At 42.8% G+C, this 9463-nt stretch overlaps 1 long non-coding RNA gene across 3 annotated transcripts in view; it reads left to right on the top strand.

The window, feature by feature from the left end:
• Positions 1–9457, top strand: part of LOC121932135 — a 34305-nt gene extending 24848 nt beyond the window's left edge. For all 3 annotated transcript variants that reach the window (XR_006104274.1, XR_006104273.1, XR_006104275.1), the window contains exons 4-7: positions 5404–5444; positions 5844–6221; positions 7034–7163; positions 8392–9457. This is a non-coding gene — a long non-coding RNA (uncharacterized LOC121932135). The remainder of the gene's footprint in view (positions 1–5403; positions 5445–5843; positions 6222–7033; positions 7164–8391) is intronic.
• Positions 9458–9463: the final 6 nt, after the last annotated feature.

The following is a 9463-nucleotide window of genomic DNA, read 5'->3' on the forward strand; positions in this document are numbered from 1 at the left end:
GTCAGTCCTCGTTGTCTCCTCGATCATTCCTCCACGTCCTCGTTGTCCACCTCGAGTCCAGGACCTTGCGATGGATACGATCTCGTGCACCTCTTCTCTTCACCTGGCTCAGCACCCTCGGCCTGCAACCTCCAGGGAAGAAGCATCAGGCCACAGCTTCCTCCATGCAGCAATCAGTTTGCGCCTGTTGATCGCCTGCCAGGCCAAGTCCACCATCTCACACACACGATGTCAAAATGCTGCTTCCAGAACTCACGAAGGGTCAGCTGTGCTCTCTCCGTCACATCGAAGCAACGCTGAACAGGTGCTTGGTGTAGACCTTCTTGAAGTTGCGATCACCTGCTGGTCCATGGTTTGCAAGAGGAGGTCGTGTTGGGTGGCAGAAACTGGACCTTGATGAGGAGAACTCCGCGAGGATGTCCTTCTCCAGGCCATGCGGGTGCGCAGGAGCATGTCAAGAGGAGGAGGCACTTCAAGGGCAAATCCTCTTCCTCCAGGTACCGCTTCACTCCTGTCGTGCGAAGCACGCTGTTGATCCACTCGACGAAAAGGGCGTGTGACCCATGCGCGGCCATTGGAGCGCCACATCACTGGCAACCTGTCCTTCTGGATTGTTGTGGTGCCTTGAAGGCCCTTGGAGTTCTCGGAGTGGTACACCAACAGGGGCTTGACCTTACAGTCCCGCCTGGCATTGGCACACAACGCAAGTGTGAAGCGGTCCTTCATAGGCTTGTGGCCTGGCAGGTCTCCTCTCCTCCTGGCTGATGTAGGTGCGGCGAGGCATTTCTTCCAGAAGAGGCCCGTCTCCGTCGCAGGTGAAGACTTGCTGCGGGACGTAGCCTTCCTCCTCCTCACCATGGCCTTGAACGCGACTACGAATGCTTCGGCGGCCTGGGTGGCCTGCGCTGGACGCCTCGCCGTGACGGACGACAGAGTGGAATCCCGGTCCCCTCTTGAAACCCTCTTGAACCAGCCACTAGTGATGTTTGAAGTCCAGGGTTTCTGGCTCCTCCTGCGAAGAAGTTCCTTCGCCTGCCTCCTGCTGGCCAGGTCTTCGTAGATGGCGGTGGCCTTCTCGCAGATAGCCGCGGTTGGTCACGGTGTCCCCGACTCCCTCCTTTCCTTGATCCAGAGGAGAAGCAGGCGCTCCATCTCCTCGTGCTTCGGTGTCCTCTGCTTGGCGATGTTCGTCACGCCTTTCGCTGGAGCCACAACAGCTCGTGATGGCTCCTTTTGCTTGAGGACAGTGCCACGTCAAGGGTTGCGTCCATACTCCTTGGCAATTTCCACAAAGCGCCGCCCCTCTCGTGCTTGGCATGATGTCCTTCTTGGTCCTCCAAGGACAAGGAGACCTCTTCTTTTTCTCACCGCTTGGCTTGGGAGCCATAGCTCAAGCCTAAAAGGACAAAGGCACGGCAATGAGCAAAAGCCACAATGGTGGAAACCACCCCCACCCCCATGGTCACACTCTCCTGGCCCAAACTTGCAAAAGTCCCACATCCCACACTCTCAAATCACAGCCATGAGCACAGCACCCAGAACACAAACCATAGGCAGAAACCCAAAATCTTAAAAGCAACCCCAAGTCCACCTGTCTGGCACCACTCAAAGCAAGGCCAAATTGCAAAAGTCACACCCCACACTCTCACATCATCACAGCCATGAGCCAAGCACCCCAGAACACAAGCCCATAGGCCAAACACCCAAATAGAAATGCACCCTATGGTGAGAGAGTCTCTGGCCACATGTGACATAGCCAAAGTGTAAAAGTCACACACCACACTTGAAAACAGCACAGCCATGAAGAAATCAAAGCAGCAAATGAAGCCCACATCCCCAATTCAGAGCATGAGCCACACTAACAGCAAAAAACCCAAAAAAGGCATCCCCTGACACACCAGACCTCATCCACAATTCAGAGCATGCCACACCTAAAAGAAAAAAACCAAAAAAAATCAAGCCGCACATCAAGGCCATAATCCACACATTAGACATGTCACCCTAAAAGAAAAAAAACCCAAAAATAGCAGCCAGCACATCAAGGCATATATCCAACTTGAGCATGCCACCCTAAAAGAAAAAAAACCCAAAAAATCAAGCCAGCACATCAAGGCCATATCCACACATTAGAGCATGCCACCCTAAAGAAAAAAAAAACCAAAAAATCAAGCCAGCACATAAAGGCCATAATCCCACATTAGAGCATGCACCCTAGAAAGGAAAAAAACCCAAAAATCAAGCCAGCACACAAGGCCTAATCCAACACAGTAGCATGCCACCCTAAGAGAAAAAAAAAAAAAAACCCAAAAAATCAAGCCACACATCAAGGCCATAATCCCACACATTAGAGCATGCCACACTAAAAAGAAAAAAACCCCAAAAAAATCAGCCAGCACATCAGGCCATAACCAACATGAGAGCATGCCACCAAAAGAAAAAAACCCAAAAACAAAAATCAAGCCAGCACATCAAGGCCATAATCCACACATTAGAGCATGTCACACCTAAAAGGAAAAAAACCCAAAAAGGCACCTGCACACACCAGACCCATAATCCCAATTCAGAAAATGCCAGTAGCAAAACCCACAATCCACACTTTGAACAACACACAAAAAAAAAAAAAAAACCAACAACAACACAACAACCCCCACCCCACAAGCAAAAGCATGGTCACCTGTCTCACCACAGCCCACCCCCCACAAGAAGAAGGTAAAAATCCACAACCTGCCGGTAGAGAAATTGCTGATCGCCGGTCTTGATCCGAAGATATGGCAAAAGCCAGACATTCCAAAGGCAGAAAGCCAGGAAAAGTCTGAACCGCACAAAGAATAGAGCTCCAAAGAGACTCTTTCTCACCATGCCCCAGGGCCAGACAAAGGGGGCAGATCAATGGAAGCCGGCTTTTTATTCTCAAGGCAACCACCCCCCACCAATTTCGTTAGCCAATCCAATTGATGCTTGATTTTCGCAACCATCACTGCTGCTAACGAAATTCAAAATTCGCGCCAAAGTAACTCTATTCCAGCCCCCTTAGGTTTCCGTTACCCTGGAAATCCCTGGAAAGCCAGTATAATGCACTTTGCATCATTTGAATTCGCGCCGAAAAGAATTTCGTAACCCGAAAAATCTTTCGTAACCCGGAACAGTTTTTTCCAAGCCGCGATTTTCGTATCCCGAAAATTTCGTAAGCCGATCATTTCGTATCCCGGGGTACCAGTGTATTAAATATGCCCTCACACCAAGTCTTGATTTCCATTTTATTTATTTTTTTCTCCTTTTCCATTAAGGAACTATGGGGGTGTTTATGTTGGTCTACCAGCTGATGTAGCTACCAAGATTTCAAGCCAGGCCAGAGCAGCAACTAAAGGTACTTCTTAAAAAGATTGTGCTTTAGTGGCTGCAGTGGCCAAATATCTCCCATTTGTTTGGACTAAAGGAGTGGCTTCATTGTTTAAAATGGTAACAGAAGTCATGCTTGCAACTCAAATATTTGATCCATTTCATACTAGATAACTAGAACTTTATGGCTGCATTTGCACTGCAGAAATAATGCAGTTTGACACCACTTTGCCATGGCTCAATGCTGTGGAATTCTGGGACTTCTAGTTTTGTGAGATGTTTAGCCTTCTCTGCCAGAGAGCTCTGGTGTCACAACAAACTACATATCCCAGGATTCCATAGTATGGAGCTATGGTGGTTAAAGTGGTGTCAAACTGCATTCCTTTTGCAGTGCAGATGCAGCAAAATGGAATCATAGATCTGTAATTGTGTAGTGTGAATGACCCTGTTATTAGTCTGTTCAGTGACCACCAAGCATTTTAACACTCAGAACATAAAGCAAGGCATATTGTTATGAACAATTTCTTTGTCATCTTCCCAGAAGATTGTTGTGTTCCATGTATGTAGTCTTTCAGTGGTAAATAAATAATCTATTGTGCACCTTATAGTTATATTAATTCATCAAATGCTAAAATAATAAATACCTGATTCCATGCTTACCTTTGTTCCCTGCTATCCACCCTTAAAAAACTAACCAAGTTAAAGAAGAGACTGCTTTTTCTGCAAGTTAATGGTTGTTTCTTTAACAACGCATGCCATGACAAAGCAACGTGCAAATAAATTTAATATCATAATCCCAAGCATCAGCCTTAAGTGACACATCAAAAGATGTTAATGCAGCTTGACAGAAGACTCCTTCCCTTATTTCTACTTATATTCATTGGCATGCATCTTTCTGTCATTCCAGTGGTGAAAAGCAGAAGGTTTATGTTGAAAGCTGGTTCAGATACAAGTGTGCTGGATTTCTCAACATCTTAGTGTCATGTAATGTGATATTTCTCTGGCACAGACAAAATACATTTGATGGTGGAAAGACTGTTTTTCATAACCAAAGTGGTGCTCAGTTATGGGAAGTAAACCAACCCAGTGCCTGCTTTTTCCCATCTGTAGCGCATAGTGGTTTGAGTGTTGGACTATGACTCTGGTAAACAGGGTTCGATTCCCAGCTCAGCCATGAAATCCATTGGGTGACTTTGAGCAAGTCATACTCTCTCAGCCTCAGAGGAGAGGAATGGCAAACCCCCTCTGAACAAATCTTGACAAGAAAACCCCATGATAGTTTCACTGTAACTTGAAGGCACACAACAACAATAACAAAGGCTTGCCCTGTACCCAGCTGTGACATTGGTCAATTTTACATTCTTGGTGGAATGGGTTTATTTGGGGGAGGAGGCGGGAACTCTTTACGTGACAATAAGTATACAAATCAGTTGAAGACAGCCCTTCTTCCCAGAGGGTCCCATTTGCTGTTCAGTTGTGATTTATATTCTTTGCCGTTTAATGCTCATTTGTGCTTTATCAGTTTAAGGGAGGAAGGCCTGGATTTAAAATGTCAAAGACTTAATTTGTATGATTGTATCTCAGCTAAATAAATAGAGATAAGTACAAGCCTTTTGTCCATATATGCAGTCCCTTCATGTCTCTATTCCTATCACACCTTAATAAAAATCAATCAATTATTTTATAGTTTCTTGTTACATCTAAACTGGGGCAGAATGTTTAGCAGCTTGGGAACAAGCCAGTATTCAGAACCATTATTTCAGATGGCTGTTGAATATCGCCCACTTAAACATTGTAAACCAGCATACCCACACACAAAAGCCCCAATCTGGCACAGATGTACCATGCAGGCCTCCTTTGTAACATCACCTGCAGGGGAAGACTGTTGTCTTTCCCTGCAGAAATCCAGCTGAGGTTGCAGAGTGGCTCAAAGCTTTGTTGCCAGCACAGATTTTTCATCATGGAGGAGTATGGGGTTAACGTACAAAAATCTCTCTTTATAATTTAAACTTTTAAGATTCTCTCTGGTTAATTCTTTTGTATATAATTTCTCTCTCTTTTAAGATTAGAAGACTGAACACTCTGGATGATATGATCGATTGGAGGTACAGTACAATATAATCAGAATTTTAAAACATATAAATCTCCCTTAGTGTTGCCTCAAATGTATGTATGCTTTTTATAACACCACCATGAGTTTGTGAGGGTCTACATTTGGTAGAGTCCAGTGAGATTGTCTATTTTAACTTGTATATGAATGCATTGTACATACATAGGTGCTGACAAACTGTTCTGCTTTCACCCTAAAAGATGCTGGCTGAACATTGTAATAGAAATTTGAAGAACACATTAATATGGAATTATAGGGAATGATCAAATTGTACTCATGGCTTCACTTTTTTAAAATAAAAATAATAATTAATTATTATAAAAAATCACCCCATCCCAAATGAATTGTATGTTATTAATGGCACACACCTTATTTTCTTATTTCTTTCTGTCAGTTATCTGCACAGATCACTCATCACAATGGAATGGAGTGGTACCTTTCTGCTGACATTTTATTTAGCCAGAAAGACCAGACCACCTCAAAGTTTTGTGGCTGTGAAAGTTACAACTACGGGTCAAGCTGAATGCTCAAAATGGAACTAAAGTGAACGACTGAGATTTTTGAGAACTTTCTGATGTCATATAGTGCTGTGTTATTTAACAGGTGGCTGATGGGCCTTTCTGCACAAGCACTGAGATGGTTGACCACCAGTGCTTTAGCCATACTACAGGTTATTATGAGTGAAACCAGGTCTGTTTTCTCTTCAACTACTTTTGAGAGCTTTTATATAAGGAGACCATACTACTGTTCACTCAAGTGTTCCTAAGCTGAGGTTAGTGAGAAATTATTTACACCAGACTAATTTATTTGAATAATATATTCAAACAATTGCTGGGGATATTTGGAGTTAGGCACCACAAAGCACTGTCAGATCCTTCTAACCATTGAATTTTATACTGTGAACCACCTAATAAAGTCAACACATTGCTGTTTAATTATATAGAACTGCTCATGAAAATGGAAGTTCTTTCATCAGAAATCACTGCAATAATTTTTTAGTGAAATACAGATAATGAAGTGTATGTTCTTTCTGTTAGGCATTCTTGCTTTTAGCCTCAGTGGAGGGAAACAGACATTGCCTCATGTTGCGTCCTGCATTTCAAATAAATTTTATTTTTGTTCTTACAGAAAGGTGGTGGGGCAAGCCTGTAAGTGCTGCAGCAAGACAAATGGCACCATTGCTGTATGGCTTGTAAAGAAATTCCATGCTAGCCTCATTGAAATAAATGCCATTTGTTCAACTGCAGTACTTGACAGGATCTTACTTAGCATGAGGCTTAACAAAAATAATCACACCTCCAGTACTGTGTACCCTTTAAATCTGGGGATGTTTTCATCAGTATTAAAGTTTGCACCTTTGGTAATGTTATTCATTGCTTCACATGCTGCATACAAATGAGGTTTTGTCATACCTTACAGTTGAATGACTGATCATATTCTCAGATCCTTTTTACATATTTACTGTCCAAAAACACATCACCATTCACTGTTGCTACATAACTAAAACATGTTCAATTATTAAAGCATTTTGCACAATTTAGGCGCTTAACTTTTATGTGTTTCTTTCATCCCTCATTTGTTTAGGAGAAGGCACCTGGGAGATCACTCCCATACGTCATGCAAAGGAAGATTATGAAATGGTGAAGTGAAGTTCATTTTATGGCCAAACTAGCTACTAAGCAAGTGAATGTTGAGCAGAACTGCAGGGCAATAGGTAAAAGAGGTTTTGCTGTGGTTAGAGTGCAAAACTAAGAGGTGATTCATTTGCAAAAAGAAACTTCTTTTTACAAATGATAACTTTGTATCAAGACACAGACAACTCCTTTTTGTTCTGGTTACATCTTTCAGCTATTTTTTATTCCTTCTTGCTGAATACAGTATCCCTCTTGCCCTCCATAGTTTCAGCTTGTTATTGCTTTGTGCTTTCAAGTAATTTCCAATTTATGGTGACCCTAAGGTGTTTTGTTCGTAGCATTTTGTTGGTAAGTTTCTTCAGAGGGAGTTTGCCATAGCCATCCTCTGAAGCTGAGAGGGCGTGACTTGCCCAAGATTACCCAGTGGGTTTCCGTAGCTGAGTCAGGATTCAAACCTTGGTCTCCCAGTGTCCTAGTCCAACACTCAAACTACTACACCACACAGGTTCCCTTATAGTTTCAGCAGCACCCCTAAAAACATTGCACTCTCAATATGTTGCTTGTGCAGTCTGGCCAGCTCTCACAATAATGTTTAGAAAACTATCCAGACACAAAGAGAAGCGCTCCATAAATTGCTAAGATGAAATGGCATCACTGTTTTATGAAGAATGCTGCAGGGGAATGTCTGATGGAAAGACATATTTAGTCAGGGACTTCATTTTTAAAAGAGAGAATCTCACACAACAAAGTGGAATAGGGTAGTCATAAATCCAGCATTCTTCAGCTTTGTGGGGAGCTTGTCTCCTGTACTTTCCCAGACGTTTTTACTGTCTATATATTAGTTGCATTCAGAAGAGACACCAAAAAAGAAATAGAGGATCTAGAGAATGCCAGAGAATATCTGATTTACAATTGTACAGAAGCAGTGCCATATTTTAGGTAGTAGCCCTCAAATTATTAGGGATAGCTGAAGTTCCCTAAGAGAGGGTCACAGGCTATTGTTTTACTCCAATCTATGTGTTCAGTGATGCAGTGATAGGTTTGAGCTTTGTTATTAATCTGCAACATGTAGGTATTACATACACTACCATGGTGTCCTCTTTAAAGGTCCTTAGTCAGAAATGTCATGATGCTAGTCTTTCATTTAGTGGGCATTTCCTTTCAATTACAACTTTGATACTTGGTATGTAGAGAGATCTTGTAGCACCTTTGAGGCTAAATGAATGAAATAATTTTCTCTACATACTGTTACTACAGACTAATGTGGCTATATCTTTGAAGTTTGATACTTGTTTTCTGCTGTTCCAGAAACTGGAATAGGAACCAGCGGATTCAAATTAGAAGAAAAGAGATTCCACTTAACCACTAGGAAGAACTCTTTGACAGTGGAATAGACTGCCCCAGAGGATGGTGAATTCTCCCTCTTTTGGAAATCCTTAAATAGAGTTTGGATGGACATCTTTCAGAAGTGTTGCAGCTGTATATTTCTGCCTTGCCTGGGCTTGGACTACATGGCCTTGTGACCTCTTTCAACTCTTAACATCTGGGGAAGAAAGAAAGTCTGAGGGGTGGTGGCAACAGATGATGTTATCACCCGGCTAACCAAAAAGTCTAGGACATACAACACTTGGAGTTATGCTCCATCAAAATGCAGGGGATGATTTTTCTTGTGCCTATCCAGTCCTTGATGGCAATCAATTTCCAAGTCCATTGACTTCATTCAGTGTTTGCCTTGAAAGAGCAATTAAAAGCAGACATTGCATAAGGGTTGCTGCACGCATACCTATCTCTGTTGTTTACACAGTGATGGAGGAAGAAGCAAGGGCACTGATAAATGAATAGGCAAGTTAGACCATGAGGCTATTCATCTTTGCCCCCAGTATGCCACAGGAAATCATAGGTTAGGTTTCAAGCAACTGGGTAGAGTGGATGCATGCCCACACACCATGCCTAGGTAGGGCTGACCCAAGACTGTTTGCTGGTTGTGGCAAAGGACAAGATAGTGTCACTCCCTCATTCTATATACAGAAGCTGGGAAAGAATCTGTCACCACACCTGATGGCAGCAAATCAGTTTTAGGGATCAGAACAGTTTTCGCTCAGGAAAAACTGCCAAGTGATTGATGATGTTGCTACTCACCATCTACCACCTCAGACAACAGCTTCATATTACCTAATGGAAGGGCCAGTCCTTCTTCCCAGCACCCTCCCTGCCCAAGAATGATGCATACGCAATGCACTCCTGCACAAAATTAGTGATTAAATTTTATAAATAAAACACCACACAAATTAATTGGCAAAAAGAGCAGTACTCTCTTGTAACAGGAGATCTATCTATCTATCTATCTATCTATCTATCTATCTATCTATCTATCTATCTA

The sequence above is a fragment of the Sceloporus undulatus genome, chromosome 5, assembly GCF_019175285.1.
Source record: "Sceloporus undulatus isolate JIND9_A2432 ecotype Alabama chromosome 5, SceUnd_v1.1, whole genome shotgun sequence".
Lineage (NCBI taxonomy): Eukaryota > Metazoa > Chordata > Lepidosauria > Squamata > Phrynosomatidae > Sceloporus > Sceloporus undulatus.